Source organism: Dipteris shenzhenensis, chromosome 5 (assembly GCF_047967505.1).
Source record: "Dipteris shenzhenensis isolate YYH24624 ecotype China chromosome 5, Dip_SZ_1.0, whole genome shotgun sequence".
NCBI classification, from domain to species: domain Eukaryota; kingdom Viridiplantae; phylum Streptophyta; class Polypodiopsida; order Gleicheniales; family Dipteridaceae; genus Dipteris; species Dipteris shenzhenensis.
In genome coordinates this window covers 31,553,539-31,562,446 of record NC_141600.1, presented here as the reverse complement: position 1 = coordinate 31,562,446, position 8,908 = coordinate 31,553,539, and the positions used below count along the sequence as shown (strand labels likewise).

The 8,908-nt window shown below is 40.4% G+C and overlaps 1 non-coding gene across 1 annotated transcript; it reads left to right on the top strand.

Moving 5' to 3' along the window:
* The first annotated feature begins 8,341 nt into the window (after nt 1–8,341).
* LOC147901881 (U6 spliceosomal RNA) lies at nt 8,342–8,447 on the top strand. The gene has a single exon (XR_015541076.1). It is a non-coding gene; the product is annotated as a U6 spliceosomal RNA (small nuclear RNA).
* The last annotated feature ends 461 nt before the right edge of the window (nt 8,448–8,908 follow it).

Genomic DNA, 8,908 nt, shown 5'->3' with positions numbered 1-8,908 from the left:
ATCCAAACATAGTTCAAACACCAATAGCAGGTTTTGAATTGGATGCAAATCTGCTCAACCTCCTTTCGGGATGCTTCGAATGTAATCTGATGTGGTCTAGTAGAGACCAAGGCTTGGCTGACTTAATTGGACTACTAGGCGGAGTCCCACAAGAATCTAACTCCTCTCTGACCATCCACCTAGTATCCAACTCTCACTGCCCGACTGATATCTGACTATCATATTGGTATCTGACTCTCTGACTATGATCTAAGTACTCGATTGGTATCCGACTATTAGATTGGTATCCGAATTTTCGATTGTCATCTGACTATCCCACTTGTATCGTCTGACTATATGACCGTTCCAATATATATCATGCATGACAATTATGTCTACTAAAGTGCCAGTGGGTATGAGGTATTTGTCTTGTATCAATCAACACCATCAAATTTTGCATCGACCAGTGAGTATAGTGAGTGCCGTCCTCTAACTAGTACTCGTGGGTGGTGGCTTCGAACGGTGGACTGTGCCCAACTCTACATGCATATTCCCCTTTTGCCACTTCACTCGAGCTAAACTTCACCTTGAATAGACAGCTCAAGTGCTATGTTCATCGCCTCTCGGCACCTACATGGGCAAGGTTTCAGTACCATCCCCACATACACTCAACAGCTCAGAGCTTGCATGCCATTCAAAGTACCTTTTACAAGGGGCAACAATAGAGCAACATCATGAGATGGCTCACAAGCGAGGTTAGCACAACAACCACTCTATAAAAGCCCTAGATAAAAGAGCTACCGGATCCAACTCCTATTGCACATGCATTGCCAAATGAAGAACCGAGGGAGGAGCTAGTAGCATCGCCCTGCAAGAAGCAATTGGTATAAGGTTCTTTTAAAACTTTCAGCATTTCACTTGATTTGCAGAATAATATCCATTGGCTAAAGACGATAGGGCTGCTCAATCAAACTTGCCATGGAATATGTGGAAAGCCCAACCTAATGCACTAGAGTAGTAAGGGCAACTGCACCAGATAGGGGGCAAACTCCCATCCGATTTGATAGTGAATCTAGGATTGACCTCGCATGTTTCCAAGCTCCCCTTAGTCGATGAAGAAATTTCCTATGAGAAGGATGTGAAAGCCGACATGATTCAAGAGTTTGGGGCTCCAGCAACAACAAAAAACTTCTTTCTCCTGTACAATGTTGATTATGTGTTTTGTATGTAGCAACTTGAATCATACGTGGAATGAGTGCAATTGTTGGTGAAGACTAATTCCTTGCCTAGAGAAAACTATTCCATTCTCAGGGTTGTAGAAAAGGGATGGAAGATCTCACGGACGAATTGGATCTATGCAAAACTAATGGCAGAGGTCAATCGCAATGATTTGTCATAAATGAATAGCCACTCCAAGGTGGGTCCATTCATCTCCACTCTCTATGGTTACAGTAAACGATCTTTCGTGTTGATCAGAGGAATTCTAAAGCCACATAAGGGGCTTCAAACAAAAGCAAAATGTGATGTCCTTGAAGACAAATGAAAGTGGCCGTCTTTCAATGACTACAAGGCCACTAAATACAGCACCAATGAGGCATATGTGGTAGGATTCGGCACACCACTATCTGATGCCTTGTGGGATACACCCATTGGGGGTCCGAGCTACTGCAAACAACTGCAAGAATTGAAGGTGAAAAATGCCACTACTCTATTATAGGAGGATTCCTCTACCATGAAGGCCGCCGTCGTGCCAGCCCTACAAAAATTGAGCATACCATCTTCTGACGTAGGTTTGAGTGCATGCCTATCTCGAACTATTTCCATTAAGGAGGTTGAGCATGCTATGGGAATCCTTCACTCCTTTCATGATCAACGAAGTGGTGTTGGGGAAACATTTTCTTTTCAATTGTTACAGGCATTGCAGACGAACAAAGATGAATTGCTACAGCAGGCTGCCATGCATAAGAAGGAGCACAAATAGTTTGAAGTAACGAGGCAAGAATTGGAAGTAGTGAAGACTGAGTATACTGCATACAAGTCTCAGAAAGAGGAGCAGATTCAGAGAGCAAAATAGTGTCTGTCCAACATGTTTGTGGGGGTTAAAAGCCACTGTACCTTAACCCTAGTTATGTACAATACTCAAATACATATATATATGGATGGCATAGAAGATTAGGGTGTTTTGCACCCACCAAAACTTGTGTGACTGTCTCTTCTGGCTCTCCCTCTCTCTCTCACATTCTTCCATTCTGCTTCCGTTGTTGAGATCTCTTAACTAGTATTAGAGTGTGGGTGTCCTAGCTAAGCCGGGGTTTGAGCCTAGAGCCCGAAGTCTGCTACTATAGCTCTGTGGGAGGAAGGAGAAGCTCAATTGGGTGTCTTTACCTGCATCCTGATGTGTAGAGACCTTGTAGAAACTTTTGGAAAGTCCTCTGAGTGGTTTTTTGCAAGCCAGTAGGTGGATTTGGAGGCAAAAAGACAGTCTATTTTAGACCTGAGAGTCTTGTGATGAAGATATCTTTCTCTAGAAGCTGAATCTTGCCGTGAGATCTAAAGAAAAGTTGTAGAAGACTTTGAGTACTTCATTTTTCTTTTAATATCTCTATCATCCGAGTTTTGAGTGAAAAGTTACAGCTTCTGCAAAAAGTGATGAAATTAAATTTTCTGCATGGATTTTGTGTGTTGGACCTCCATATTCAGGCCACCATTTGTAGTTCAAACACTCTGAGTGGATTTAGAGCAGTCCAAATCTTCTACCTATGAAGCTATTTTCGATTCCGTGAAGTTCTAAAGCTGTAGTGAAGATTTGTCTACTCCAACGTCTTCATTCCGTCATTTTTTGTGTGAGTGGAAACTCAACATCCGAGCCTCCATTTGTAGAGCTATCTATCCCGTTGCCTGAAACATATGTCTACAAAGCTGCTTGCTATTCCGTGAAGAATCAAAGGAGTTGTGATTCTCTGTGTTTTTCCATCATCTCTTTGAAGGAAATTTCTCAAAGTTTCTAAGAGCTTGTCATTGATTGCCATGTGGCATTTTGGCTAAGGTTAAGTTTCCTAAGGTTCTTTTTTTGCAAAGAAATGCAAGGTTTGACTGGCTCCTACTACTCCATCCTTGGATGAGATTTTGGAGTTGTGGTAGAAGAGAGATATTTATAGATTGTCTTGCTGAGTTTGATTGTGCAGTGACGCCCATGTTTTGAGACATCTGAGGTTCTATTTTCAATAGCGGTCATTGCCTGGGACCATGATCTCTTGGATATCCCTTATGCAGATCACTCTGGTTATAGTCTGTTGAGTCGTGTGTGCTCATTTGTGGTTTGCATTGGGTTGCAGTGGATGTATTACAGGCCATTTGGATGCATTGCGATCCTTGTTGGATGCATTGATTAGCCCAGATTGCCTTGTGGGACGCTTTATTGATGGACGTTTAGCACACAGATGCTATTTTATGCTGAGGGATAGCTTTGACATATTGCAGTGGATGCACAGGTTGTGCTATGATCTCTTGGATGAGACATTATTGATGCTTATGCCCATGGACAGTGCTTATGCTTGAGGCATTTGGCTCTTATTGGCATTGGGTTTGCCATTGTTTTGTCATTGCGGGTTGATATTTTCTTTTCTGCCAAATTTACTCATATGGATGCATAGTATATGCACATGAATCAGTTGCATTTTGATGCTTTGAGCCTTGAGTTTTGGTGACACTATCCTTCATTAAGGTAGACATATTGCATGCACCTAGTATTAGGTGTGATTTCTCTCTTGTAGGTACTAGCATTTGGGATTTTGTTTCATTTGCATCATGGCATCCTCTTCCATGTTTGAAAAGGAGTTTTTTAGCATTAAAAAGTTTGATGGGACAAACTTTTCTTTGTGGAAAGAACAGATAAGGGATGTGCTTATTCAAAAAGAAGTAGATTAGACCCTTGGCAGGGGTTGAAGCTAAAGCTGAGATATGTCTGAGGATAATTGGATTGAGTTGGATGCATTAGCAAAGTCTACTATTAGACTTCATCTTGTAGAGTCAGTTTATTTTGCCGTAGTAAATGAGCAGACTACGAAAGATTTGTGGAAAAATTATGTGCCACCTATGAGAAGGAAACTACCTTTAATAAAGTTTACCTCATGAAGAGGTTATTAGAGCTACAAATGAAGGAAGGGGTCTCCATTGCTTCTCACTTGAATGAATTCAATATTATTTTTAGCCAGCTTCAGGCTTAGAAAATGAATTTTGATGCGGAGACTAAGGCAATAATTCTCTTATGTTCATTGTCATCCTCATAGGATACCTTCCGTATAGCTATCAGTAACTTTGCACATGGTGGAGTACTAAACTGAGGAGATTAGACGGAAGTCTATAGATGGCAACAAGCAGGATGCAGCCTTAAATGTGCAAAGGGGCAAATCACAGCTCATGGGAAGTCCCAAGAAAGAGGGCAGTCTCGTAGCAAATCTAGGGCACGGAACATTGAGTGTTACCATTGTGGTAAGAAGGGCCACATGAAAAAGGATTGCTACAAACTCAAAAGAGAGCAAAAGGATAAGAAAAAGACTACAAATTGGGGTGCAAATAAGATGGAAGAGAGTCCAAGGGAGAACAAAGGAAAAATGAAGATCGAGGAGATTAATGCAATCATTGATGATAGTGACAATGACATTCTTTCCATGTCTAGTCTACGTGTAGACTTGCTTAGCACTTCAGATGTTGCATATTCCCAAGATTGGATTTTGGATTCTAGTGCTTCATTCCATGTTACTCCCCATAGGGAATGGTTCTCCACTTATGATAGTCGAAAGACAGGTTTTGTGCATCTTGGAAATAACTATACATGTGACATAGTAGGAGCAGGTGGCATAAAGTTTTCTTTTACAAATGGGCCTGCATTTGTTTTGAAAAATATGAGACATGTGCCTAAGCTAACCAAGAGTCTCATTTCAGTGGGTCAGCTAGATGATGCTGGTTTTCATGCCACTTTTGGCTTTTAGAGTTGGAAAATTCAAAAGGGCTATCCCTTACATGTATCAGGGGTGTCTGATCATGTTGTTCTAATAACTGACCAGCCAAGTACTTCTTTGTGGCATTGCTGCGGTTAGGGCACATGAGCCAGAATGGAATGCAACTCTTATGCCATTTGGGTTATGTACCGCATTTGAGTTTTTTTTATTTTGAATTTTGTGAGCACTGTCTCTATGGGAAGTAAATAAATCAGCCCATAAAAGAAGGGGAAAGAAAGAGCTTGAAAAGCTTGATTTAGTGCATTCGGACGTACGTGGTCCCATGCCTACACGGTCATTAGGTGGGGCTGAATACTATGTGACATTCATTGATGATGCAACTAGGAAAGTGTGGGCTTATGCTATAGCTCGGAAAAGCGACATGTTCTAGGTATTTCAAAAATGGTTGGCTTTGGCTAAAAATTAGTCAGGTAGAACGCTTGAATCCCTAGAGACTGATAATGGTGGAGAGTATATCTCTTATGACTTTCTGCATTTCTGTGATATAGGTGGGATCAAGAGGGAGCTCATGTCCCCTCGTACTCCAAAGCAGAATCTAGTTGCAGAACAGATGAACCGCACCATTCAAGAAAGGTTGCAATGTATGCTTTCAAATGCAAGTCTTTCTGGTGGTTTTTGGGCTGAGGTAATGAAGACTGCAGTGCATGTGATCAATAGATCACCTAGCAAGAGTTTGGATGGTGGTATTCATAAAGAGGCATGGAGTGGCAAAAGCCCTCTTACTCTCATTTAAGTATATCTAGGGTGTGAGGAATATACACATGTGCCAAAAGAGCTTCGGAAGAAGCTAGATCCTAAGTCTAGGAAATGCATCTTTCCAGGTTATGGTGAAAGTGGAGAGATGGGCTATCATCTCTGGGATCCAAAAGGAAAGAAAATCATAAGAAGCCATGATGTGGTCTTCAATGAGAAGAAAATTTATAAGACACCCATGAGGGATGTGGAAATGAGGAGAATCACTTTCTAGGATGTGAATCCACTCGCATATGTTGATAGACAGTAAGCTGTCCATGCACCGAATGTGCAGGAAATGGTGCCACCAAGTACTCCCACAAGTACACAATCAAGGGCAAATGATGGATCATCTATTGGTGGCAATAATGAGCCAAATGTGGCTGATATGTAGGTGGGACAAAAAATTGAAATGCCCTTGAGAAGAAAATCTAGTGTCTAGACCACCTAGGAGATTTGTTCCAGGGGTAGACTATGTGATGCTTACTGATTGCGCGGAGGTGTACCGACATTGCATAGTGATTCCTGATTGCTATTCAGCTAGCACAGAATCCCGTCTTTCATGCAAAGACCAAATACATTCAGGTTAGGTACTATTTTATCAGGGAGCTACTTGAGGACAAGTGCATAGAGCTTGTCAAGGTCCATGCAGATGATAACCCTGCAGATATGTTGACAAAGAGTCTACCTAGTCAGTGGTTTGAGTATTGTCATGTATTGATGGGCATTGGATAGTATGCTCATTGGATGTTCTCCCTTAAAGGAACATTGGCCTATAAGTGGGAGGTTGTGGGGGTTAAAGGCCATTGTACCTTAACCCCAATTATGTAATATACTCAAATACACACATATATATATGGATGACATAGAAGATTAGGGTGTTCTGCACCCACCAAAACTTGTGTGATGCTCTCTTATGGCTCTCCCTCTCTCTCTCACCTTCTTCCATTACACTTCCATTGTTGAGATCTCTCAATGCATGTTTCCCTACTATTTAAAAATGGTTGGAATAAATAAAAACTGAATTCTTGAATGAACTACAATACATTGTTGAGGGGTAGGTTATGTTGCAAGTGGAGTCTGGACAATATTATACTTAAAGAGAGAATCCACACACTAGAAAATGTTGAAAAGCAACTGCAATCGATGGTTGAGAAGGTGGGTGACATTTTTATGTCTAGTATAGACATCCAAGACTTAAAAATACAGCTGATGGAAGCCTCACAACAATTGTGGATGAATATAAAAAATAGGGCACAAGTTGTTGCAAAATGGCCTTATGAAGCTTTTGCTTCTACCACATATACGTATGAGATTATGGATAAGGAAATACAACAATTGTAGTACAAATCGAAACATGCCCTAGGGGAAAGCTCGCTATAGGCTGAAGACACTGATGCCTTCACCACTCCAAAGTCAAGACTTCATTTTTCTTCAGAGCAGGAAGCGAAAGGACAAATGGACACAGCACAGCTCGATGGTGATGATACAATTGAATTGGAAGACACTCCACGCTCCAAAGTCACCAATGAGGCTACCAGTGTAGTAGACAAGCAAGCTATCAAGGAAAGCATTGATCTCAAATGTTCCCAAACCATAGACCTTAAATGTATGAAGGAGTACTTAATCTAAAGGGTTCGTGTCTCCCAATTTTCGAAAAATCCTCTCCACTAGAAGTGCCAGGTGTCAAGGGGTATTTTGGCATTTAGCCTAAGTCATAGGTTAGGCATATAAGTCCTAGGAAGATCATGGGCCAATAGTAATATGTGTAACTATTAGTAGGAACCAAGAAAGCAGTTATAACTGCCTTTTAGCATGTGTTTGGAACTTGTAGTCTAAATCATGATACTTTTACTACAGTCTGGCAGTATGAAGACTATGTATATCTTTTGGGTAACTTCTATGTGGATACTGGGTATTATTCGACTGGTTCTTAATGAAAAGGATGTATCTTTCTATAGTTGCTTCAAGAGTGTTCTTTAATGCAAATTGTATATCCTGATCATGACTTGTCTTTCTGACCATGATTCGACCATTTGTACTTTTACTAGTTGTCTATTAATGGTTGGAAGATCTAGTGAATGAATATTCAAGGTAGAATGTACCCTGAACATGGACTCCCCATTCTAATGTAAGGTGGGCATGAACATGTTAATGTGCTACACTTTAAGGTTGTTAGCATGTATTAAATAGAACATCTAGCTAGCATATGAAAAAGAATATATCTTTGCTTTGAAATTTTAGATCATAATCATGTAAGTGTTGAAAGTTAATATATATGTGCTTTGAGATTCCAAATCACAATCATGCAAGCACATGTTATATGCCACTGGCTGTACTCCATGCACACATTCCTTATCAAATTCAAGATTACTTAATAATAGCTTTCAATTTTAGAATAGTTTCAAAGTAGTGAAGAAGACATTTCATGGAGTCACGAAGATCATGTGGGCCACATGCAAAATTTAGTTGAATTCTAAGGGATACTTGTATGATTTTCCCAAAGAAGAAGAAATACAAAAATACAAAATCCTAGCTAATGCTAGAGGATGATGCTTGCTTAAGCATCAAGATGAACAAGCTAATTGCTAACCTTAAAAATCACACAACGACAAGCGACAGGGCCAATAGAACAAAATTGGAATGATACAAAGAGGATAAGCATGGCCTCTATGCAAGGATGACAAGTGACAGGGTCAATAGAACAAAATGAGCTATCAATTTTTTATAGAAGGCTTTGACACTGATTCGGGCTAGAAAATCCTTAAATCTAGCAAGTTCTAGAGAGGAAATCTGAGAAGGTTATGACAAAAATGTCATGAGGACCACTAATTAGCATGCTAGTGCTAATAGAGGATACCCTAACAAATATTAAGGATAATGCTTGCCAGTGAAATGAGACTCTTGGTTAGCTTAGGCACATGTCTCACAATTTTTAAAACAAATGCAGACCCATTTGCAAAAGAAAACTTTATGTCACCTGCTCCCACTATGTCACATGTATAGTTATTTCCAAGATGCACACAACTTGTCTTCCCACTGTTATACGTCGAGAACCATTCCCTATGGGGAGTAACATAGAATGAAGCACCAGAATCCAAAATCCAATCTTGTGAATATGCAACATTTGAAGTGGTAAGCAAGTATGCAGGTAGACTAGACATGAAAAGAATGTC